At 45.0% G+C, this 25,603-nt stretch overlaps 8 non-coding genes across 8 annotated transcripts; all 8 read left to right on the top strand.

The window, feature by feature from the left end:
- The first annotated feature begins 992 nt into the window (after positions 1–992).
- TRNAI-AAU (transfer RNA isoleucine (anticodon AAU)) lies at positions 993–1,066 on the top strand. The gene has a single exon. It is a non-coding gene; the product is annotated as a tRNA-Ile (tRNA).
- An 810-nt stretch (positions 1,067–1,876) lies between these two features.
- TRNAI-AAU (transfer RNA isoleucine (anticodon AAU)) lies at positions 1,877–1,950 on the top strand. The gene has a single exon. It is a non-coding gene; the product is annotated as a tRNA-Ile (tRNA).
- Positions 1,951–11,716: 9,766 nt separating this feature from the next.
- Positions 11,717–11,790, top strand: TRNAF-AAA (transfer RNA phenylalanine (anticodon AAA)). The gene has a single exon. It is a non-coding gene; the product is annotated as a tRNA-Phe (tRNA).
- Positions 11,791–12,898: 1,108 nt separating this feature from the next.
- Positions 12,899–12,972, top strand: TRNAI-AAU (transfer RNA isoleucine (anticodon AAU)). The gene has a single exon. It is a non-coding gene; the product is annotated as a tRNA-Ile (tRNA).
- Positions 12,973–14,227: 1,255 nt separating this feature from the next.
- On the top strand, positions 14,228–14,301 carry TRNAI-AAU (transfer RNA isoleucine (anticodon AAU)). The gene has a single exon. It is a non-coding gene; the product is annotated as a tRNA-Ile (tRNA).
- A 941-nt stretch (positions 14,302–15,242) lies between these two features.
- TRNAI-AAU (transfer RNA isoleucine (anticodon AAU)) lies at positions 15,243–15,316 on the top strand. The gene has a single exon. It is a non-coding gene; the product is annotated as a tRNA-Ile (tRNA).
- Positions 15,317–17,448: 2,132 nt separating this feature from the next.
- On the top strand, positions 17,449–17,522 carry TRNAI-AAU (transfer RNA isoleucine (anticodon AAU)). Its single transcript has one exon. It is a non-coding gene; the product is annotated as a tRNA-Ile (tRNA).
- A 1,813-nt stretch (positions 17,523–19,335) lies between these two features.
- TRNAI-AAU (transfer RNA isoleucine (anticodon AAU)) lies at positions 19,336–19,409 on the top strand. Its single transcript has one exon. It is a non-coding gene; the product is annotated as a tRNA-Ile (tRNA).
- The last annotated feature ends 6,194 nt before the right edge of the window (positions 19,410–25,603 follow it).

Here is a 25,603-nt window from a genome sequence, read left to right as displayed (position 1 = left end):
TCTCAAGTTTACTCGGTTTGCAGCACCATCCCTTAGGATTCTGCCTCTGTTTCTTGTAATTTCTGTTCACTTTTTGGCGCAGGATCTTAGTTTCCTGGGAATGTGTCCCAATTTCTTGGGTGCAACAATCAGTTTGTTCGAATTTTTTCTCCTTTTTTTTCTTTCCATCTCTTCGATTTTTAGAGTTCCTTTGCAGTTTGTGTTTTTTTACACCACTGCCTTGGACTTCTCACACACCTGCTTGACCATGTTTGTTTGTTGTAGTACGAAGTAAGACTGATGGCCTTGATCTAAGTTGTCTTGTGGTTGTTGTTGTTGTTGTTTGACTTGCATCCCACTGGGATGTTTGCACACAGCGTTGGTGTACGGTGCTTTTTCTGCAATATTTTGTTGTCTTTTCTTGGATTTTCTGTTTGCACTTAGTCACATATTCACTTTAAGATGTTTTCTTGTTCATGTTTTTGTTTTCTGTTTGTTGCGGTTGCACCCGATTGAAGAGCCGAATGGCTCACAGGGCTACACCTAATACATGAACTTGAACTTGACTTACTCTGTTGGTACTTGGTGTTTCGTCTCAATGTTTGGGCTCTAATTCTAGATTTGAAGTTTTCGTGACTGCAAGGATTCATACTCTCTGTTTTTTCGTTAAAGTCGCGTAGGTAAAAAAATTAAAATAAATTAAATCACGACGTTTCGGACGTTTTTTTGGGCTCTCTTCCCAGTTTCTTGGTTATCCTCAGTTTTTAATTTGAAACCTATTAATAAAATGTGTTTCTTTATCAGTTTCTAGGTCTACCTCTCCTTTTCTTGCATCTTTCTAATTTTCATTGATTTTAATTGAGTTTCTCTCTCAGTTCATTGGATTTCCTCTCAGTTGATCGGGTTTCATTTGCATTTTTTCGGCATTCTTTCTCTCAATTTCTGAGCGACACTGTTAAAACGCATTTGCACATGCTCACATGAAGAATATCTCGCACCAGTCAAATCGAGGTGGCCGGTTAGCTCAGCTGGTTAGAGCGTGGTGCTAATAACGCCAAGGTCCTGGGTTCGATCCCCATACTGGCCAGCTGCTGTTTTCCTTCATTTAAAAAAAATTAATGAAAATTTAGCTCTTGATGCTTTCGCAGCATTATTGGGTTTGCCTGGCAGGTTTTCATTATTCTCATTTCAGGGAATATCTCTCAAGTTTTCTCGGTTTGCAGCACCATCCCTTAGGATTCTGCCTCTGTTTCTTGTACTTTCCTTTCACTTTTTGGAGCAGAATCTTAGGTTCCTGGGAATGTCCCAATTTCTTGGGTGCATCAATCAGTTTGTTCGAATTTTCTCTTGTTTTTTTTTCTTTCCATCTTTTGCATTTTTAGAGTTTATTTGCAGTTTGTGTTTGTTTACACCACTGTCTTAGATGTCCCACACACTTTCTTGACTTACTCTGTTGTTACTTGGTGTTTCCTCTCAATGTTTGGGCTCTAATTCTAGATTTGAAGTTTTCGTGACTGCAAGGATTCATACTCTCTGTTTTTTTCGTTAAAGTCACGTAGGTAAAAAAATTAAAATAAATTAAATCACGACGTTTCGGACGTTTTTTTGGGCTCTCTTCCCAGTTTCTTGGTTATCCTCAGTTTTTTTTTTATTTTAAAACTATAAATAAAATGTGTTTCTTTATCAGTTTTTAGGTCTACCTCTCCTTTTCTTGCATCTTTCTAATTTTTATTGTTTTTAATTGGGTTTCTCTCTCAGTTAATTGGTTTTCCTCTCAGTTTATCAGGTTTTCGTTGACATTTTTTTGGCATTCTTTCTCCAAATATCTAATCGACACTGTTGAAAAGCGTTTTCACGTGCTCACATGAAGAATATATTGCACCAGTCAAAGAGAGGTGGCCGGTTAGCTCAGCTGGTTAGAGCGTGGTGCTAATAACGCCAAGGTCCTGGGTTCGATCCCCATACTGGCCAGTTACTGTTTTCCTCCATTTAAAAAAATTAATGAAATTTTAGCTCTTGATGCTTTCTCATCTTTATTGGGTTTGCCTGGCAGGTTTTCATTTTTCTCATTTCACGGAATATCTCTCAAGTTTACTCGGTTTGCCGCACCATCCCTTAGGATTCTGCCTCTGATTCTTAGAATTTCCTTTCACTTTTTGGAGCAGAATCTTAGTTTCCTGGGAATGTGTCCCAATTTCTTGGGTCCATCAATCAGTTTGCTCGAATTTTCTCTCCTTTTTTTCTTTCCATCGCTTGGATTTTTAGAGTTCCTTTGCAGTTTGTGTTTGTTTACACCACTGCCTTGGAAGCTGCTAATCCTGCATAATGCACTTACACAAGTAGTACTAATCACATATCTGCATTTCCCATATCCCCTCCCTTGGATGCTGCTAATCCTGCATAATGCACTTACACAAGTAGTACTAATCACATACCTGCATTTCCTATGGGTATGCTGGATTCCTCTTGATATGCAAATTCTTTTGTCAAGGCGCCCCCTCCCCCCCCCCTTCCAACCCAGCTTATATATATATGCTCCAAGCACTTGTGCTGTTTCATTCAGACGCTGTCGCCTCGACAGACCTGGTTTCACCTGAGGACGGCTACTTGCGTTGTGGCCGAAACGTCGTGAGAATTATTTTATTATGTTTTATTTTTTATTATTTTATTACTTCCCTTCTACGTGACTTTACCGAAAAAACCAAGAAGATATCTTCCCAGTTTCTTGGTTATCCTCAGTTTTTCATTTAAAACCTAAGAATAAAATGGTTTTCTTTACCAGTTTCTAGGTCTACCTCTCCTTTTCTTGCATCTTTCTAATTTTCATTGTTTTTAATTGGGGTTCTCTCTCAGTTTATTGGATTTCCTCTCAGTTGATCGGGTTTTCGTTGACATTTTTCGGCATTCTTTCTCTCAATTTGTGAGCGACACTGTTAAAAAGCATTTGCACGTGCTCACATGAGGGATATCTTGCACCAGCCCAATCGAGGTGGCCGGTTAGCTCAGCTGGTTAGAGCGTGGTGCTAATAACGCCAAGGTCCTGGGTTCTATCCCCATACTGGCCAGCTGCTGTTTTCCTCCATTTTTAAAAAAATTCATGAAAATTTAGCTCTTGATGCTTTCTCGTCTTTATTTGGTTTGCCTGGCAGGTTTTCATTTTTCTCATTTCACGGAATATCTCTCAAGTTTTCTCGGTTTGCCGCACCATCCCTTAGGATTCTGCCTCGGTTTCTTGTAATTTCCTTTCACTTTTTGGAGCAGAATCTTAGTTTCCTGGGAGTGTTTCCCAATTTTCTGTGTCCATCAATCAGTTGGTTCGAATTTTCTCCAAATTTTTTTGTTTGCATCTCTTGGATTTTTAGAGTTCCTTTGCAGTTTGTGTTTGTTTACACCTCTGACTTGTACTTGCCACACACTTGCTTGACCATGTGTGTTTGTTGTAGTCCGGAGTAAGACTGATGGCTATAATCTAAGTTGTCTTGTGGTTGTTGTTGTTGTTTGAGTTGCATCCCACTGGGATTTTTGCACACAGCGTTGGTGTACGGTGTTTTTTCTGCAATATTATGCTGTCTTTTCTTGGATTTTCCGTTTGCACTTAGTCACATTTTCACTTTAAGATGTTTTCTTGTTCATGTTTTTGTTTTCTGTTTGTTGCGGTTGCACCCGATTGAAGAGCCGAATGGCTCACAGGGCTACACCTAGTACATGAACTTGAACTTGACTTACTCTGTTGGTACTTGGTGTTTCGTCTCAATTTTTTGGCACTAATTCTAGATTTGAAGTTTTCGTGACTGCAAGGATTCATACTCTCTGTTTTTTTCGGTAAAGTCACGTAGGTAAAAAAGTTAAATAAATTAAATCACGACGTTTCGGACGTTTTTTTGGGCTCTCTTCCCAGTTTCTTGGTTATCCTCAGTTTTTCATTTTAAACCTATTAATAAAATGTGTTTCTTTATCAGTTTCTAGGTCTACCTCTCCTTTTCTTGCATCTTTCTAATTTTCATTGATTTTAATTGAGTTTCTCTCTCAGTTCATTAGATTTCCTCTCAGTTGATCGGGTTTTCGTTGACATTTTTTGGCATTCTTTCTCCAAATTTCTGAGCGACACGTTTGAAAAGCATTTGCACGTGCTCACATGAGGGATATCTTGCAAAAGCCAAATCGAGGTGGCCGGTTAGCTCAGCTGGTTAGAGCGTGGTGCGAATAACGCCAAGGTCCTGGGTTCGATCCCCATACTGGCCAGCTGCTGTTCTTTCCATTTAAAAATTCAATGACATTTGAGCTCTTGATGCTTTCTCTCTCTGCTTCTTGGGTCTTTTTCTTGGCAGGTTTTCAGTTTTTCTCATTTCACGGAACATCAATCAGTTTTTTTCTCGGTCTGCAGCACCGTCGCTTTGGTTTTGCCTCTGTTTCTTGGATTTTGTTTTCACTTTTTGGCACGGGATTTTAGTTTCCTGGGAATGTGTCCCAATTTATTGGGTGAATCAATCAGTTTGTTCGAATTTTATCTCCTTTTTTTTTCTTTCAATCTCGTGGATTTTTAGAGTTCCTTTGCAGTTTGTGTTGTTTACATCACTGCCTTGGACTTCCCACACACTTGCTTGAATTACCTTGTTGTTACTTGGTGTTTCCTCTCAATGTTTGGGCTCTCTTCCAAGTTTTTTGTTTATCCTCTCAGTTTCTTTATTTTAAAAGTATAAATAAAATGTGTTTCTTTATCAGTTTTTAGGTCTACATATCATTTTCTTTCATCTTTCTAATTTTCATTGTTTTTAATTGGGGTTCTCGCTTAGTTCATTGATTTCCTCTCAGTTTATCGGGTTTTCGTTTCCATTTTTAAATCCTTTATATTAAGTTCACTTGCTTGCTTGTGTAGAGGTGTAATTGCGCATGGCTACGAATGTTGAGGTGTGATTATGCATGGCCACGGATGGCCAACAAACACAAGGGGCGGGGTTACGGCCGTACACAAGGGTGGCGCTCGCACCGACGTCCGCATGTGTATCCCCCACGGGCCCCCCCTCGGGGGCGAGTCCTATAAAAGGTGATGAGCTCGAGGGCTCGAGGTCGGGACTCAGCTTTAACCAGAGAAGACGGAAGACCTGCTAGTGTAGGCCCCAGAGCTCCCCTGGCTCGCTGTCCTTATAAGGGCCGACCAGGGCAAGCCGGTGGCGTGGCCCCGAGAGCCCAGACGAAGCTGGTCTGGTGACTCAGGGAGCCGGGATCCCAGCTTAACCAAGCTGGGACAGATAGCCTCCCCTAGTCCCGTAGTGGAGGAATTGGTATAGGTTAGAGGGGTTAGCTGTCGAGAAATCCCTGTAGCCAAGTGACCTGTAATAACTGTGTTGGTGTAATAAATAAGTGTGCCTCCGATCCTGTCGTCAAGCCTCCATATACTTACTACATCTGGTGTCAGAAGTAAAACGTCCAACGATGGACACACGAGGGACGACACGTACCAGGGAGTCGGAGATGGAAGACGCCGCGGCCGAATCACCACCAGAGATGGCCGGGGTCGGATCGGAGCTGCCGGGGCCGAGTACGCCCGCGCCGCCATGACAAGAGGGGGGGGATGCGTCGGCCGAAGGACTCCGGCTGGCCCACTCCCGCCTGGCGGACCTGCTCTACGCCGCGGCCGCCGCGTTGGAGGAGATCACGCGGCTGGGGGCTGGAGGAGCAGCGCGGGTCGACGACGGCAGCCGACGCGGGGCAACGTTTCCCGCCACCCCGACGTGGCTCGCGGTCAAATTTCCCGCCATCGCTACAGTGCGAGCGGAGGGCGGGGCCGGGCCGCGTCACGTGTCTGCTGAGCGCCAAGCACAAGCCGTGACATCATCAACACCGGCCGGCGCGTCAACATCAGAGCGACCGGCGATGCCATGCTCACAGCCTGCCCACACTGTATCATCGGCGGGGAGCGACGGAGAGCGTTCTGCAGCCACGGACGCCGCCTTACAACAGCGTCTGCCGCCTCTTAAAGAATTCGTAAGCGCAGACGGAGACTGGGGCGGTTTCAAGAGGCGGTTCATCGCTCATCAAGAGATGGCGAACTGGTCGGACGCCGAGGCTCTATGCGCGCTGCCAGCGATGCTGGACAACGACGCCCTGGCTACCCTCACCTCGGCGCCGAGGGAAAAGCGCGCCACTCTACACCTGGCGTTGCAGCTGCTGTCAGCCGTCTATGGGCCGCCTTCGGACTGCAGGCAGCTGTTCCACGATCGGCGTCGGGGCGCCAACGAATCGCCCCTGGCCTTCCGGACGGCTCTCCTGGCCCTGGCGAAGGCTGCTTTTCCAAGGATGGACGAGGAAGGAGTGGATGCCATGGTGGCTGAGAAGCTGCTGCTACTCGCTGATGAGCTGGACGTCAACGTCCTGGCTCAAGACGACGCGGAGATGTCGTCCCTGCTGGTCGCGCGCCACATCCACGGGGGCTTGCGGTCCCTACGTCGAAAGGCGGCAAAGGGGGCGGCCGGCCATGCCATGGCGGCTACCGCCCTCCCATCGGAGGAGGTCTGCGGGGTGGAGCGGCGAGGGGAATGGAGATCGGCGGCACCGCAGGCTCGGAATGGACCGAGCCGCCAGGAGCAGCCCAGGACATCGGGGGCGCTCACACGCTGCTACCACTGTGGCCTGCAAGGCCACGTTGCCTCAGGATGCCGGGCTCCACGTCAGCGCTGGGCGACACCTCGTCCGGACGCCACGCCGTCTCCTCCCAAGCTCCAGCAGAGAAATACGGCGAGTCGCGGCACCTCACACGTTTGGCCCACGCACACATCCGACACACACTCACGCGCTCAACTAAACAGGGCTCCAAATTCCCCGTCCGTCGCGCGCGATTGTTCTGTAATGCGGCGAGCGCTCCAACCGGGTCAGTGGTCGGAGCTCGCCCATCGTGTCGTTGCTGCGTCGGCGGGATCATCGGTCGTGGTCGGTCACATTGATGGGGTAGAGGTGCGGATTTTAATTGACACAGGGGCATCGGCGACCATTATATCTGATTTGATTTATAACATTCTTCCCGTTCAAAGTCGTCCCTTGCTCCCCGTTGACGTGCCATGCTATGCCGCTAACGGGGGCTCGCTGGGCATTATTGGCCAAATCCGCACCACTATCTGCATTGGAGACATTAGATTATCCGGGCCTGTTTTGGTTTCCTCCTCACTCGCGGTTCCGTGCCTGTTGGGGACGGATTTCTTGGCCAAAATGCCCATCCGTATCCTGATTGACCAGGGGTGCATTGAGCTCCCATCGGGCCGACGCGTTACATTTTTGTCTTCCCCCACCACGGAGCGTCGGGCGTTTGCCACCGTGCAGGCGCTCGTGACAAAAACCGTGCGCATACCTCCGGGGGCTCAGATGCTCGTCCCTCTTAGGTTGCGTCGGCCGTTTAATGAAGGGGTTGCGGATCGGGGGGTCTTGTTAGGACCATCTCGGGCCGGGGTAAATGGACCCGATTTGCTCGCGGCTCAGACCATGGTGAGAGGGGATGGGGACCCCTTCATTGCAGTCTTTAATGTGGGATCGCGAACAGCCGTGGTTCCTCAAGGGACCGTGCTTGCACACGCAACGCCGGTACCCTATGAGGAACCACTCGTGGGTCAGGTATCCACCGATCCTCCGTCGCGACCGCATTCGGACTGTGATGACGGATGGCTGGATGCGCTTTGCGCGGGTTCAGTGGACCTGTCCGACTCGCAGCGCGCGCAGCTGCGAGTTCTCCTGAGCGAATTTGCTGACGTTTTTAGTCAACACAAATTTGATATTGGTTGTACTAAATTGCTGCGACACCATATTGACACGGGTGACAGCGCGCCAATCCGCCAAAATCCCTTTCGGTTGAGTCCCGCCGAAAAGGATCATGTCAAATCGGCTGTTGATGACATGCTAGCCGCCGATATCATTTCCCCTTCCAACAGCCCGTGGGGCGCGCCGATCGTTTTGGTGAAAAAACACGACGGCTCACTGCGGTTTTGTGTCGACTTTCGGCGTCTGAACAAAATCTCTGTGGCAGATGCGTACCCGCTTCCTCGAATGGATGAGTCGCTCGATGCCTTGGCGGGGGCGCGATTCTTTTCCACCCTCGATTTGCTATCTGGATTCTGGCAGCTTCCTCTGGATGACGAGTCAAAACCTAAGACTGCTTTTCGTACACCGCAAGGTCTCTTCCAATTTAACCGCTTGCCGATGGGTTTACATTCTGCGCCGGCAACTTTTCAGCGGTTAATGGAATTGGTCTTGGCAGGTTTGCAATGGGATTCGTGTTTGATTTACTTAGACGATGTCATCGTCTTTAGCAGATCCTTCGAGGAACACCTCCAGAGGTTGCGTGCTGTTTTTCTCAAAATGCGAGCTGCCAATTTGAAATTTAAACTGCAGAAGTGCCATTTACTCCGCGAATCGGTGCGATATTTGGGTCACATTGTTGGGCGCTCGGGGATATCCACTGATCCCGCCAAAACGGAATGCGTCAGCTCCTGGCCGACTCCCACCTCGGTGGGAGAGGTCAGGAGTTTCATTGGGTTCGCGTCGTATTATCGACGATTTGTGGCTGACTTCGCTACGATTGCGAAACCATTGCATGCCTTGACGTCCAAGGGAGTCAGGTTTCATTGGGGGCCGGAGGAGGAGGCTGCTTTTCGCGCCCTCCGGAATGCTTTGGTGGGGGCTCCGCCGTTGAATTACCCAGATTTTTCACAACCCTTCTTGCTCGATACAGATGCAAGTAACACGGGCATCGGGGCGTGCTGTCCCAGCTCATTGGGGGCGTAGAGCATGTGGTGGCTTACGGTAGTCGGGTACTGTCTCCAGCCGAACAGCGGTACTGCGTTACCCGTCGGGAATTGTTGGCGATTGTTTATTTTATTCAGCAGTACCGCCCGTATCTGTACGGTCGGCGGTTCACCGTCCGTACAGACCATGCGGCCCTACAACACGCCCTGCGGGTTCAACAACCATCGGGCCAGTTGTCTCGATGGTTGGAGATTCTCCAAGACTATGACTTTGTCACCACATATCGTAAGGGTGTCCGCCACACGAACGCTGACGCCCTGTCGCGATTGCCACCCACTTCGGAGTGCGCGCGCCTCTTGGGTTCGGGGCGTTGTAGGCCCCCGAACGTCACCACCGATTCGGTCCTCGTGGCCGCTGCCGATGCGCCTTCGGCTTCGCGTCCTATCGAGCAAGAAGGGAGGGATTCGTTGCTGGGGTTGTCGGTCGCGGAATGGGGACGCCTCCAAATGGAGGACACCTCCCTCCTCGCGCTGCGCCGTCGCGCCGGGGGGGTTGGTCAGGGGGTGGCGAACGTTGACTCGTGGGGGTTGTTCCAGGGTCTTTTAATGCACTGGGATGGAAAAACCCGGCGCCAGCGGCTCGTGGTGCCTGCTGCATTAAGGGGTAAGGTGGTATGGGCTGTTCATGAGCGGCTTCTGCACTTGGGGGTTCACAAGACCTTTGCCACGCTCCAGCTCGATTTCTTCTGGCCGGGCATGGAAAAGGACGTGGGGGATCTCCTGGGGTCATGCACGCAATGCGCGCAGAGGAAGCCACCTGCTAGGGGGTCCAACCCTCCGCTGCAGTCCATTAAGGTTTCCCGGGTTAACGAGCTCGTCGCTCTGGACATACTCGGCCCATTTCCCGCTACGCCCAGGGGCAATAGGTATTTATTAACGGGGGTCGAATACTTCACGAGATGGCCTATGGCCTGGCCCCTGGCAAACCAGTCGGCAGCAGCCATCGCGGAGGCCTTTGTCCAGGGCTATGTCCTCGACAAGGGTGCTCCGGAACGGCTGCTTACTGACCAGGGTAGGAATTTTTCTGGTAAACTCCTACGTGAGGTGTGCGACCTCTTGGGTACGGAGAAGGTTCGGACCTCTCCGTATCACCCACAAACTGACGGGATGGTAGAACGGCTGCATCGGACCATCACGTCTATGCTGTCCCAGCAGGTGTCAGTATCCCAGACGGATTGGGACCTCCGTATAGCCGGTGTGTTGCAGGCTTACAGAATGGCTCCCCATGCGGCCACCGGATTTTCCCCTTTCTTTTTAATGTATGGGCGCGAAGTTAACCCCCCTGTGGCGACCCAGCTGAAGCTCTCGGCGCCCCAAGTGAAGTCTAACTTGTCCGAACACGTTAAATTTAACATCGGTAAATTGTCTGAGGCGCGGGAAGCGGCCGTGCAAAATTCTGAACTCCGCCAGAGGGCGAACGAGAGGCTTCGTCTGGGGCGGGTGCAGGTGGTCAAATGGAAACCAGGGGACAGGGCGTGGTTGCACTGTCCTCAGGTGCCGCTGGCAACCTCGTCGAAATTGGTACGGCCGTGGCGGGGGCCAGTGGAGGTCGTACAGGTTTTGCGGCCGCAATGTGTTCGCGTCAAATGGGGGAGGTGCCGGTGGTATGTGCACCCCTCAAGGTTGAAACCATTCATCGCGCCGCCCCGTGGTTCACACACACACACGCATGGCCAAACGTGTGAGGGTTTCGCCGACTCCCCGACGCCGCTGCACTCGCCTAACCTGGCACCAACTGTCCCGTCCCCAGGTGAAACAGGAGTGACGGTCCCACGCCCACCAACCCCTCCCGGAGGGGTCGGGGGTCACTCGGCGGCGACGCCTGACTCTCTTGCACCCGGACCGTCAACAACCATCACTGAACGTGCCAGGACGGGCCCTTGTGACGGGCCCGCCGCAAGAACGCGCGCCAAAACGCGCAGACTTTTGTGAGGTCGGCCGTTGGGGGGCCTTGCGGACAATGGGGGGGGCGGCGTCTGGAGTGTGTATATATGTTGGTTTTGGGGTGGTTATTCGGGGGGGGTGCGTCGGGTTATTTTTTTTCTCTCTCTCTCTCTCTCTTCCTGTTGTTGTTCTTGTTAAGGTTCTCTTGTTCTTGTTGAAAAAATTTACGCGAGGCACACACACGGGGGTTCGTGAGGGATACACCTTTATTCTGGGTTTTTTTTTGCAGCCAGGGACGGCTGCGAGCTGTACAGGGGGGGGTGATGTAGAGGTGTAATTGCGCATGGCTACGAATGTTGAGGTGTGATTATGCATGGCCACGGATGGCCAACAAACACAAGGGGCGGGGTTACGGCCGTACACAAGGGTGGCGCTCGCACCGACGTCCGCATGTGTATCCCCCACGGGACTCAGGGAGCCGGGATCCCAGCTTAACCAAGCTGGGACAGATAGCCTCCCCTAGTCCCGTAGTGGAGGAATTGGTATAGGTTAGAGGGGTTAGCTGTCGAGAAATCCCTGTAGCCAAGTGACCTGTAATAACTGTGTTGGTGTAATAAATAAGTGTGCCTCCGATCCTGTCGTCAAGCCTCCATATACTTACTACACTTGCGTGCTTACGACCGTGCAAATCTTTCGTCGTTTTTTAACCCACTTACCGTGATCCAATCGAGCTGACATTTTGCACACAGACTCGTTGTGCGAGACAATTAATGTTCGTGAAAATTTGTTTCCAAAATTTTACACTGTTTAGGGAAACAAATTAAATATTTAATTACCAATTGCTTAATACTGGCAGACAATCATCTGACCCATAGGTGTCAGCCATCTCAAGCCAGAGGACGAGAGGACTCTAGCCGCCACGCATATAAAGGATTTATAGTGAAAAACTTTGTTTTTACGGGTTCATTTTTTCAGCATTCTTTCTCCAAAGTTCTGAGCGAAACTTTTGAAAAGCATTTGCACGTGCTCACGTGAAGGATATCTTGCACCAGTCTAACGGAGGTGGCCGGTTAGCTCAGCTGGTTAGCGCGTGGTGCTAAAAACGTCAAGGTCCTGGGTTCGATCCCCATACTGGCCAGCTGCAGTTTTCCTCCATTAAAAAAAATAAATGTAAATTTTGCTCTTGATGCTTTCTCATCTTTATTGGGTTTGCCTGGCAGGTTTTCATTTTTCTTATTTCACGGAATATCTCTCAAGTTTTCTCGGTTTGCCACACCATCCCTTAGGATTCTGCCTCTGTTTCTTGGAATTTACTTTCACTTTTTGGCGCAGGTTCTTAGTTTCCTGGGAATGTGTCCCAATTTATTGGGTGCATCAATCAGTTTGTTCGAATTTTATCTCCTTTTTTTTCTTTCCATCTCTTTGATTTTTTTGAGTTTCTTTGCAGTTTGTGTTGTTTACACCACTGGCTTGGTCTTCCGATACACTTGCTTGGCCATGTTTGTTTGTTGTAGTACGGAGTAAGACTGATGGCCTTAATCTAAGTTGTCTTGTGGTTGTTGTTGTTGTTGTTTGACTTGCATCCCACTGGGATTTTTGCACACAGCGTTGGTGTATGGTGTTTGTTCTGCAATATTATGCTGTCTTTTCTTGGGTTTTCTGTTTGTACTTAGTCACATATTCACTTTAAGATGTTTTCTTGTTCATGTTTTTGTTTTCTGTGTGTTGCGGTTGCACCCGATTGAAGAGCCGAATGGCTCACAGGGCTATACCTAATACTTGAACTTGAACTTGACTTACTCTGTTGGTACTTGGTGTTTCGTCTCAATTTTTTGGCACTAATTCTAGATTTGAAGTTTTCGTGACTGCAAGGATTCATACTCTCTGTTTTTTTTGGTAAAGTCACGTAGGTAAAAAAGTTAAAATAAATTAAATCATGACGTTTCGGAGATTTTTTTGGGCTCTCTTCCCAGTTTCTTGGATATCCTCAGTTTTTTTAATTTAAAACCTGAGAATAAAATGGGTTTCTTTACCAGTTTCTAGGTCTACCTATCCTTTTCTTGCATCTTTCTAATATTCATTGATTTTAATTGGGGTTCTCTCTTAGTTTATTGGATTTCCTCTCAGTTGATCGGGTTTTCGTTGACATTTTTTTGGCATTCGTTCTCCAAATATCTAAGCGACACTGTTGAAAAGCATTTGCACGTGCTCACATGAAGGATATCTTGCACGAGTCAAAGAGAGGTGGCCGGTTAGCTCAGCTGGTTAGAGCGTGGTGCTAATAACGCCAAGGTCCTGGGTTCGATACCCATACTGGCCAGCTGCTGTTTTCCTCCATTTGAAAAAATCAATGAAAATTTTGCTCTTGATGCTTTCTCATCTTTATTGGGTTTGCCTGGCAGGTTTTCATTTTTCTCATTTCACGGAATATCTCTCAAGTTTCCTCGGTTTGCCGCACCATCCCTTAGGATTCTGCCTCGGTTTCTTGTAATTTCCTTTCACTTTTTGAGCAGATTATTCGTTTCCTGGAAATCGGTCCCAATTGCTTGGCTACATCAATCAGTTTGTTATACTGGTAGGAACGAAGTGGACCAGTCTACAATAGATTATTTCGTCCGTTCGTCCGTCTGTCTGTCCGACCGTCCGTCCGTGTAGCAACATCGCCCCCTACTGCAAACACTTGGCATGACCCTACACAAACCTTTAGACTCAGTGACGCTTTCCTGGCTAAACAAGTGTAACATTCCCTTATAATTCCCTCAGATAGCTTTTAATTAAAACATTTAAATTAATTAGGTTTTCCTGGCTAAACAAGTGTAACATTCCCTTATAATTCCCTGAGATAGCTTTTGATTCAAACTTTTAAATAAAAATTTAATTCACAGCACCCTAAAGCCTACAGCTAGGCCTAAAGCCTAGAACTAGGCCACAAACTCTCCCTTCGTATCGTACCCCCGCGTGTGTGAAAGGGAGTTAATGTTTCACAATGTTACATTCCCTGATGTTTTTAAATATAAACATTTAAATTTCAAGCATTTACATTATTAATTAAAACATTTAAATTAAAAATTAACTCACAGCAACCTAAAGCCGAGAGCAAGGCCTAAAGCCTAGAACTAGGCCTCAAAGTCTCCCTTCGTATCGTCCGATTATGTGTTGCAACATCGCCCCCTACTGCAAACACTTGGCAGGACCCTACAAAAACCTTTAGACTCAGTGGGGCTTTCCTGGCTAAACAAGTGTAATAATACATTATGTCTATATTCTTTGGTTATTCGTTCCTACCAGCCCACCCCGCAGGGTCCTGTTTTATCTTCTCAGTTTCTTCATTTTAAAACTATGAATAAAATGCGTTTCTTTATCAGTTTTTAGGTCTACCTATCCTTTTCTTGCATCTTTCTAATTTTCATTGTTTTTAATTAGGTTTCTCTCTCAGTTAATTGGTTTTCCTCTCAGTTAATCGGGTTTTCGTTGACATTTTTTCGGCATTCTTTCTCCAAATATCTAAGCGACACTGTTGAAAAGCATTTGCACGTGCTCACATGAGGGATATCTCGCACCAATCAAAGAGAGGTGGCCGGTTAGCTCAGCTGGTTAGAGCGTGGTGCTAATAACGCCAAGGTCCTGGGTTCGATCCCCATACTGGCCAGCTACTGTTTTCCTCCATATAAAAAATTATATTAAAATTTTGCTCTTGATGCTTTCTCATCTTTATTGGGTTTGCCTGGCAGGTTTTCATTTTTCTCATTTCACGGAATATCTTTCAAGTTTACTCGGTTTGCAGAACCATCCCTTAGGATTCTGCCTCGGTTTCTTGGAATTTCCTTTTAGTTTTTGGAGCAGAATCTTAGTTTCCTGGGAATGTGTCCGAATTTCTTGGTTGCATCAATCAGTTTGTTCGAATTTTCTCTCCTTTTTTTTCTTTGCAGTTTGTGTTTGTTTCCACCACTCCCTTGGATGTCCCACACACTTGCTTGACTTACCTTGTTGTTACTTGGTGTTTCTTCATTTTCAACCTATACATAAAATGTGTTTCTTCATCAGTTTTTAGGTCAACCTATCCTTTTCTTGGATCTTTCTAATTTTCATTGTTTTTAATTGGGGTTCTCTCTTAGTTTATTGGATTTCCTCTCAGTTTATCGGGTTTTCGTTCACATTTTTAAATCCTTTATATTAAGTTCACTTGCTTGCTTGCGCGCTTACGACCGTGCAAATATTTCAGTCGTTTTTTTACCCACTTCCCGTGATCCAATCGAGCTGACATTTTGCACACAGACTCGTTGTGCGTGACAATAAATTTTCGTAAATTTTTTTTTCCAAAATTTTAAATTTTTTAGGAAAAAACAAATTATATGTAATTACCAATTGCTTAATGGTGGCAAGCAATCATCTGACCCATATGTGGCAGCCATCTCAAGCCAGAGGAGGAGAGGACTCTAGCCGCCACGCATATAAAGGATTTAGAGTGAAAAACTTTGTTTTTACGGGTTTATTTTTTCGGCATTCTTTCTCCAAATTTCTGAGCGAAACTTTTGAAAAGCATTTGCACGTGCTCACGTGAAGGATATCTTGCACCAGTCTAATGGAAGTGGCCGGTTAGCTCAGCTGGTTAGAGCGTGGTGCTAATAACGCCAAGGTCCTGGGTTCGATCCCCATACTGGCCAGCTGATGTTTTCCTTTATTCATAAAAATAAAATGTAGCTCTTGATGCTTTCTCATCTTTATTGGGTTTGCCTGGCAGGTTTTCATTTTTCTCATTTCACGGAATATCTCTCAAGTTTTCTCGGTTTGCCGCACCATCCCTTAGGATTCTTTTTCGGTTTCTTGTAATTTCCTTTTAGTTTTTGGAGCAGAATCTTAATTTCCTGGGAATGTGTCCCAATTTATTGGGTCCATCAATCAGTTTGTTCGAATTTTTTCTCCTTTTTTACTTTCCATCTCTTCGATTTTTAGAGTTCCTTTGCAGTTGGTGTTGTTTACACCACTGCCTTGGACTTCTCACACACTTGCTTGACTTATCTTGTTGTTACTTGGTGTTTCCTCTCAATTTTTGAGCTCTAATTCTAGATATGAAGTTTTCGTGACTGCAAGGATTCATACTCTCTGTTTTTTCGTTAAAGTCACGTAGGTATAAAATTTAAAATAAATTAAATCACGACGTTTCGGACGTTTTTTTGGGCTCTCTTCCCAGTTTCTTGGTTATCCTCAGTTTTTTTTATTTTAAAACTATAAATAAAATGTGTTTGTTTATCAGTTTTTAGGTCTACCTCTCCTTTTCTTGCATCTTTCTAATTTTCATTGTTTTTAATTGGGTTTCTCTCTCAGTTAATTGGGTTTCCTCTCAGTTTATCGGGTTTTCGTTGACATTTTTTCGGCATTCTTTCTCAAAATATCTAAGCGACAGTGTTAAAAAGCATTTGCACGTGCTCACATGAAGAATATATTGCACCAGCCCAATCGAGGTGGGCGGTTAGCTCAGCTGGTTAGAGCGTGGTGCTAATAACGCCAAGGTCCTGGGTTTGATCCCCATACTGGCCAGCTGCTGTTTTCCTCCATTTAAAAACATCAAAAATTTTAGCTCTTGATGCTTTCTCATCTTTATTGGGTTTGCCTGGCAGGTTTTCATTTTTCTCATTTCACGGAATATCTCTCAAGTTTCCTCGGTTTGCCGCACCATCCCTTAGGATTCTGCCTCGGTTTCTTGTAATTTCCTTTCACTTTTTGAGCAGATTATTCGTTTCCTGGAAATCTGTCCCAATTGCTTGGCTACATAAATCAGTTTGTTATACTGGTAGGAACGAAGTGGACCAGTCTACAATAGATTATTTCGTCCGTTCGTCCGTCTGTCTGTCCGACCGTCCGTCTGTCCGTGTAGCAACATCGCCCCCTACTGCAAACACTTGGCATGACCCTACAAAAACCTTTAGACTCAGTGACGCTTTCCTGGCTAAACAAGTGTAACATTCCCTTATAATTCCCTCAGATAGCTTTTAATTAAAACATTTAAATTAATTAGGTTTTCCTGGCTAAACAAGTGTAACATTCCCTTATAATTCCTTGAGATAGCTTTTGATTCAATCTTTTAAATTAAAATTTAACTCACAGCGCCCTAAAGCCTACAGCTAGGCCTAAAGCCTAGAACTAGGCCACAAACTCTCCCTTCGTATCGTACCCCCGCCTGTGTGAAAGGGAGTTAATGTTTCACAATGTTACATTCCCTGATGTTTTTAAATAGAAACATTTAAATTTCAAGCATTTACATTAATAATTAAAACATTTAAATTAAAAATTAACTCACAGCAACCTAAAGCCGAGAGCAAGGCCTAAAGCCTAGAACTAGGCCTCAAAGTCTCCCTTCGTATCGTCCGATTATGTGTAGCAACATCGCCCCCTACTGCAAACACTTGGCAGGACCCTACAAAAACCTTTAGACTCAGTGGGGCTTCCCTGGCTAAACAAGTGTAATAATACATTATGTTTATATTCTTTGGTTATTCGTTCCTACCAGCCCACCCCGCAAGGGTCCTGTTTTATCTTCTCAGTTTTTTCATTTTAAAACTATGAATAAAATGCGTTTCTTTATCAGTTTTTAGGTCTACCTATACTTTTCTTGCATCTTTCTAATTTTCATTGTTTTTAATTAGGTTTCTCTCTTAGTTAATTGGTTTTCCTCTCAGTTAATCGGGTTTTCGTTGACATTTTTTCGGCATTCTTTCTCCAAATATCTAAGCGACACTGTTGAAAAGCATTTGCACGTGCTCACGTGAGGGATATCTCGCACCGATCAAAGAGAGGTGGCCGGTTAGCTCAGCTGGTTAGAGCGTGGTGCTAATAACGCCAAGGTCCTGGGTTCGATCCCCATACTGGCCAGCTACTGTTTTCCTCCATATAAAAAATTATATTAAAATTTTGCTCTTGATGCTTTCTCATCTTTATTGGGTTTGCCTGGCAGGTTTTCATTTTTCTCATTTCACGGAATATCTTTCAAGTTTACTCGGTTTGCAGAACCATCCCTTAGGATTCTGCCTCGGTTTCTTGGAATTTCCTTTTAGTTTTTGGAGCAGAATCTTAGTTTCCTGGGAATGTGTCCGAATTTCTTGGTTGCATCAACCAGTTTGTTCGAATTTTCTCTCCTTTTTTTTCTTTGCAGTTTGTGTTTGTTTCCACCACTCCCTTGGATGTCCCACACACTTGCTTGACTTACCTTGTTGTTACTTGGTGTTTCTTCATTTTCAACCTATACATAAAATGTGTTTCTTCATCAGTTTTTAGGTCAACCTATCCTTTTCTTGGATCTTTCTAATTTTCATTGTTTTTAATTGGGGTTCTCTCTTAGTTTATTGGATTTCCTCTCAGTTTATCGGGTTTTCGTTCACATTTTAAAATCCTTTATATTAAGTTCACTTGCTTGCTTGCGCGCTTACGACCGTGCAAATATTTCAGTCGTTTTTTTACCCACTTTCCGTGATCCAATCGAGCTGACATTTGCACACAGACTCGTTGTGCGTGACAATAAATTTTCGTAACTTTTTTTTCTCCAAAATTTTAAATTGTTTAGGAAAAAAAAAATGATATGTAATTACCAATTGCTTAATGGTGGCAAGCAATCATCTGACCCATAGGTGGCAGCCATCTCAAGCCAGAGGAGGAGAGGACTCTAGCCGCCACGCATATAAAGGATTTAGAGTGAAAAACTTTGTTTTTACGGGTTCATTTTTTCGGCATTCTTTCTCCAAATTTCTGAGCGAAACTTTTGAAAAGCATTTGCACGTGCTCACGTGAAGGATATCTTGCACCAGTCTAATGGAAGTGGTCGGTTAGCTCAGCTGGTTAGCGCGTGGTGCTAATAACGCCAAGGTCCTGGGTTCGATCCCCATACTGGCCAGCTGATGTTTTCCTTTATTCATAAAAATAAAATGTAGCTCTTGATGCTTTCTCATCTTTATTGGGTTTGCCTGGCAGGTTTTCATTTTTCTCATTTCACGGAATATCTCTCAAGTTTTCTCGGTTTGCCGCACCATCCCTTAGGATTCTGCCTCGGTTTCTTGTAATTTCCTTTTAGTTTTTGGAGCAGAATCTTAATTTCCTGGGAATGTGTCCCAATTTCTTGGGTCCATCAATCAGTTTGTTCGAATTTTCTCTCCTTTTTTACTTTCCATCTCTTCGATTTTTAGAGTTCCTTTGCAGTTTGTGTTGTTTACACCTCTGCCTTGGACTTCTCACACACTTGCTTGACTTATCTTGTTGTTACTTGGTGTTTCCTCTCAATTTTTGGGCTCTAATTCTAGATATGAAGTTTTCGTGACTGCATGGATTCATACTCTCTGTTTTTTCGTTAAAGTCACGTAGGTAAAAAATTTAAAATAAATAAAATCACGACGTTTCAGACGTTTTATTGGGCTCTCTCCCAAGTTTCTTGATTTCTTCAGTGTTTTCTTTTAAAACCTAAGAAAAAAATGTGTTCATTTATCAGTTTTTAGGTCTACCTCGCCTTTTCTTGCACCTTTCTAATTTTCAATGTTTTTAATTGGGTTTCTCTCTCAGTTAATTGGTTTTCCTCTCAGTTTATCGGGTTTTCGTTGACATTTTTTTGGCATTCTTTCTCCAAATTTCTGAGCCAGACTCTTGAAAAGCTTTTGCACGTGCTCACATGAAGGATATATTGCACCAGCCAAACGGAGGTGGCCGGTTAGCTCAGCTGGTTAGAGCGTGGTGCTAATAACGCCAAGGTCCTGGGTTCGATCCCCATACTGGCCAGCTGCTGTTTTCCTTCATTTAGAAAAATCTATAAAAATTTAGCTTTTGATGCTTTTCTCAGCTGTATTGGGTTTGCCTGGCAAGTTTTCATTTTTCTCATTTCACAGAATATCTCTCAAGTTTACTCAGTTTGACGCACCATCTCTTAGGATTCTGCCTCTGATTCTTGTAATTTCCTTTCACTTTTAGACGCAAGATCTTAGTTTCCTGGGAATCTGTCCCAATTTCTTGGCTACATCAATCAGTTTTTTTCGAATTTTCTCTCCTTTTATTAAATCCTTTATATTAAGTTCGCTTGCTTGCTTGCTTGCGTGCTTGCTTGCTTGCTTACGACCGTGCAAATCTTTCGGTCGTTTTTTAACCCACTTCCCGTGATCCAATCGAGCTGACATTTTGCACACAGACTCGTTGTGCGAGACAATTAATGTTCGTGAAAATTTTTTTCCAAAATTTTACACTGTTCAGGGAATTTTTTTTTTAATATTTAATTACCAATTGTTTAATGCTGCCAGACAATCATCTGACCCATAGGTGGCAGCCATCTCAAGCCAGAGGACGAGAGGACTCTAGCCGCCCCAATGCCATGCATATAAAGGATTTATAGTGAAAAACTTTGTTTTTACGGGTTTACTTGTACCTACGTGACTTTACCGACAAAACCTAAGAATATGGATATGAGTAACCCAGCAGTGACTACGCAGCCCTTCGTCGTCCCCTAGGTGGCGCTCTCTCATTACATAAACATGACTAACAAGTGAATGCGGAAAGAGGACAAATAAAATAAGACGGATGCTCCACGGGATATGATTTACGTCTGTTGTAGGCCAATCGCTTTCAAAGACAATGCATATATCATCAGAGCATGTTTTGTTTGCATATTTTCCCACAAGTATGTGTGGTTAATGGGACTTGATGCCTTGTAAAAGGTATCTATTTGGTGTTCGAACATCTTATCACCTCCTGTTTTGTTGGCAGGAAGGGTAACACTTAATTATTCTTATTTTTCATAATTTTGTACACTGGAAAAACGGTACCGTGGACAGTTACCCATTGTTCTTCTTGGTTCTTTCGGTAAAGTCACGTAGAAGGGAAATAATAAAATAATAAAAATAAAACATGATAAAATAATTCTCACGACGTTTCGGCCACAACGCAAGCAGCCGTCCTCAGGTGAAGAACAGGTCTGTCGGAAAGACAGCGACTGAATGACAGCCCTGTTCTTCACCTGAGGACGGCTGCTTGCGTTGTGGTCGAAACGTCGTGAGAATTATTTTATTATGTTTTATTTTTATTATTTCCCTTCTACGTGACTTTACCGAAAGAACCAAGAAGATGAATCCCTGCAATCACGAAAGCTTTAAATCGAAAAGTTCCCCATTGGTCAAACATGTTACGTTAATGCGGAAGATATGGTCATTGCTGTTCACACTGTGAAGACGTTAACGACTTTGCTGATGGACCTGGAGTGTGCACCTTAGAGATGGAGCCTTTCTTTCAGCTCTACAAAAAATTAACCCGTAAAAACAAAGTTTTTCACTATAAATCCTTTATATGCGTGGCATCGGTTTTATTTTATTATTTATTTCTGTTTTTCTTGAGTAAGAGTTTCATTTTTATCACATTGGTATTTTAAATTAAATATGAAATTTTTTTTCTCCTAAAAAGTGGAAAATTATGGAATTTTTTTCACGAAAATAAATTGTCACGCACAACGAGTCTGTGTGCAAAATGTCAGCTCGATTGGATCACGGGAAGTGGGTTAAAAAACGACCGAAAGATTTGCACGGTCGTAAGCACGCAAGCAAGCAAGCAAGTGAACTTAATATAAAGGATTTTTAAAAAAAAAACTCCTATCCGGGTATTTTCTGTCATCAAATACTACACCCGCATCAACTCCCCATTATTATTGGGGGCAGTTGTGTAGCAAGTGAAGATGTGTCTATACCTCGTCAGTGTGCTTATAACTGGCTCCGATTTGGCAGCAGAGGTATAACTCTGAGTCAGTCGAGCAGCATTATCTTTTAATCAACTTCTATTATGCTGTGTGGAAGCTACCTGGCCTATTGCTCCATTCGAAGCCCCATCCCGGGTTTAACCGGACTGGATTGTGTGAGGAGCAAACAAATATTTGAATCAAAATCTTTTATCTTGGACAGTCCCATACGTGAGCTGGGTTGGCTGGGTCATGTAGCCTGCATGCCCAGTCAACGCTTGCCCAGGCAACTCAGGTTTGGCCGGATAGAGGGGGCTAAACGGGCACAGAACGAGCTAGAGAGGAGATGGACTGATCCAGTACATCAGGATTTAGAGCTAATTTAACATTCTAACTGGTACCAATGGTGTCAATATCAGTCTGTGGAGGAGGCTCGTGAAGGACGCTACTGGGCAGATGGAGGCAGTCACACTCCAGCAACAATAGAGGGCAGAGGAGCGACGCTCACGGCAACAAGCGGAGTGCCGGGCAGCTAACAACGCTGCCAGTTGGCACAGTGGTGGGTACAGGTGGTGTGGATACCATACCAGAGGTGGAATGTGCTCCAAATCCAGGGGTTGTCATTCAGACTCTGTCTCCTTGACAGACCTGTTCTTCACCTGAGGACGGCTGCTTGCGTTGTGGCCGAAACGTCGTGAGAATTATTTTAGTATGTTTTATTATTATTTTATTATTTCCATTCTACGTGACTTTACCGAAAGAGCCAAGAAGCTTCATATCTCATGGAATATTTTCTGAGGTTCCCCCTCAACCACGATCTGGAACTCAACCGCAAAGCTCTAATTAAGCCCCGACTACTGCACAAATATTTTTTTAGCAACAAACGCATCATGATGGTGGCTGCTATATGCTGTAATGAAACATTGGCAATGTATTTGATTCTACGTTATGGGCGTCAGGACACTTCAGGGCCTGTAACGATTCTCTCCCATTGCGATTCAATCAATTGTCCCAATTTCGGGCCTTCATTACATTTAATTATGTTTTTTTTCTGACATCTCCGTTTATTTCAGCACCTCCATGGCTGCAGGTGTTAAATGACCTAATCACTCTTCTTGGTTCTTTCGGTAAAGTCACGTAGAAGCGAAGTAATAAAATAATAAAACATAATAAAATAATTCTCACGACGTTTCGGCTACAACGCAAGCAGCCGTCTTCAGGTGAAAAATGAGACACTGCCAAGCTGGGAGCTTATATATAAGCTGCGTTGGAGGTGGAAGAAGAGCGCCTTAACAAAAGGATGTGCATATCAAGAGGAATTTAGCATATTCATGGGAAATGCGTAGGAGGTGGGTGAGGGGGTTTCAAGGGAGGGGGCAGGGGGTAGCATTAACAAAGGGAGGGAATGTTAAAGCAATGAAACATTGCGGTCTGAAAGTCACCGTAAACGTGAACAGACCGCAATCCACTCACTGGGCATTAACTGTGTATCTTGTGTTCTTCACAGGGAATGCATTATTTGCTCCGCTGCGGGTCTTCTGTCACCGCTCTCCCATTCACATGTTTCATTGCTTTAACATTCCCTCCCTTTGTTAATGCTCCCCCCTGCCCCCTCCCTTGACACCCCCCCCCCCGCCCACCTCCTACGCATTTCCCATGAATATGCTAAATTCCTCTTGATATGCACATCCTTTTGTCAAGGCGCTCTTCTTACACCCCCAACCCAGCTTATATATAAGCTCCCAGCTTGGCAGTGTCTCATTCTTCACCTGAAGACGGCTGCTTGCGTTGTAGCCGAAACGTCGTGAGAATTATTTTATTATGTTTTATTTTTATTATTTTATTACTTCCCTTCTACGTGACTTTACCGAAAGAACCAAGAAGATGACTTCCTGCAGTCACGAAAGCTTTAAATCGAAATTTAACCTAATTACTAATTACACATTTAAAGCCTGAACTTATAACGTTTTTTTTACCAGGTGAGGCCCACTGCGCTGTGTAGCTCTTTTTCAAATGCGACCTGGTTATCACAAAAAACACTGGTCAACAAAAAAAACATTTCTGGCCTGGACTTTTGCAGCTGTTTTAGACTAATTTCAGGGTGCTGATTCCAAATCGGATCCCAGATTTGCTCTATCACATCTCATTTTACGCTATCGGCATACCCCATTTTCATTGATTTTACCCGAAATTAACTCTGTCACTTATGATTGCAAGTTGTTGCGAGTCAGTGACTGCTTTAGTGTTAAAATATGGTGCTGTATTTTTAGGATAGTGTGTTTATAATATCATTTTATGTAGATATCCACATTTATTTAATATTTTTCTTCTGCAGTTTGTATTGAAAATGCAATCTTGGATATCTCAAAAACCTGATGTGATAGACAAAAACTGATGCCAGATTTGGAATCAGCACCCCAAAATTACATTAAGACCGTTGGAATACCTTATGCCAGAAAAAGTGTGTTGACCAGTGTTATAGCTCAACGAGGTGGCTTGTCATCATGTGGAAATGTATCGCAGCTAAAATACTCTAAACGCGCATTTCTAAATTTAGAAGTAAAAAACCGGGAGGACCCAGAGAAAAACCCACGCAACCACGGATAGAGAGAGACACGCAAACTCCAAATATACAGCCGGTGTCAGGGTCCGGATTGAACAACGACCTCCTGTATACCAGGCAAGCTAATTAACATCTCCTAGCCACTGTGTGCGTGTACCCTGGTTTGACAGCAGAGGTCTCACTCCGAATCAGTCGCGCGGCATGAGCTTGTCATCAGCTGCATAATGCTGTGTGGAAGCTACCTTGTCTGTCGCTCCGCACGAAGCTTCGGGTCTTCTCGGCCACGGTCATGCCCTCCCTTCTCTATGCTTGTGAAACCTGGACCTCCCCGAATGGAACATCTTCGCCGGTGGGAAACATTCAGGCTGGCATAACGACGATCCATCCTGGCTTTAACCAGGCTGGATTGTGTGAGGAGTTCATAAATCGTTGAAAGATCTGGACACTTCCGATCGGTGAGCTCCTCCTGCAGCCAAGGCTGCGTTGGCTGGGTTACCGCATACCTAAACAGCTTTGTTCTGCCGGATAAAGGGGGCTAAACGGGCGCTGAACGAGCCAGAGAGGAGATGGAGTGATGTGGTACAAAATGACGTGGAGCTGAGTGGATTTGCAGATGACTGGTGCCAGCCTTGTCAAGATCGGCCTCTGTGGAGGAGGCTCGTGAAAGACGCTGCTACTGGCAAGTTGAAGGCAGTCACCCTCCCAACAACAGCGAGCGATGCTCAAAACAACGAGCGGAAAGCCGGTCGGCTAGAAACACCGCCAATTGGCAAAGTAGTAAGCACACGTAGTCAATGGGCCAGTCATTTCTGTCAGTAAGTTCATAACGCCGGGTAGAGCTACCATAACCTCTCGCCAGCGAGTTTATCTCACTTCAACTTGGTCCTAAGGTGCACCCAGCTTGACACGAGTAGCAGTTGATGGTGGGTGTTGTTAACTTTAGGTGGAGTATAGTAATCGGTTTTTACCCTTTCAACTGGTACAAAAACTGACACCTTTATGCAAGACATCATGTTTGCCTTAACCACAACACAAGCAGTCAAAATGCAAAAAAAAAGAAACAACTCTGATGATGATAATGATATGCACTGTCCTTGAAGTTGATTGGTCCACACCCGAGACAGCTTTTCTTAGAGCCTAGTCTCCATTGGTGTTGGACCAGATGACGCCAAAAGGCGCACAACTCACAGACAGCGCACTATCAGAGTATTGAGAGCTCGGGGTGAAACATTTACACTATGAGACCTCCTTTACCAGTGGCAAAATATGGTAGTAGGTTTTTACCCTTTCAACTGGTACAAAAACTGACACCTTTATACAAGGCATGTAAATGCTTACCCCGAGCTCTCAATACTCTGATAGTGCGCTGTCTTTGAGTTGTACGCCTTTTGGCGTCATCTGGTCCAACACCAATGGAGACTAGGCTCTAAGAAAAGCTGTCTCGGGTGTGGACCAATCAACTTCAAGGACAGTGCATATCATTATCATCATCAGAGTTGTTTCTTTTTTTTTGCAATTTGACTACAAGTGTTGTGGTGATTGCAAACATAATGCCTTGTATAAAGGTGTCAGTTTTTATACCAGTTGAAAGGGTAAAAACCTATTACTATATTGTGCCACTGGTAAAGGAGGTCTCATAGTGTAAATTTAGTGGGTCTGTGTCAAGGCCGTAATTATAATAACAAATTGTGGCGGACA

Source organism: Lethenteron reissneri, unplaced genomic scaffold (assembly GCF_015708825.2).
Source record: "Lethenteron reissneri isolate LAM-NWPU_2019-01 unplaced genomic scaffold, ASM1570882v1 scaffold_1864, whole genome shotgun sequence".
In the NCBI taxonomy this organism is placed as follows: Eukaryota; Metazoa; Chordata; class Hyperoartia; order Petromyzontiformes; family Petromyzontidae; genus Lethenteron; species Lethenteron reissneri.
Note: the sequence above shows the minus strand (reverse complement) of the source record. Positions and strands in the feature narration are given on the sequence as shown.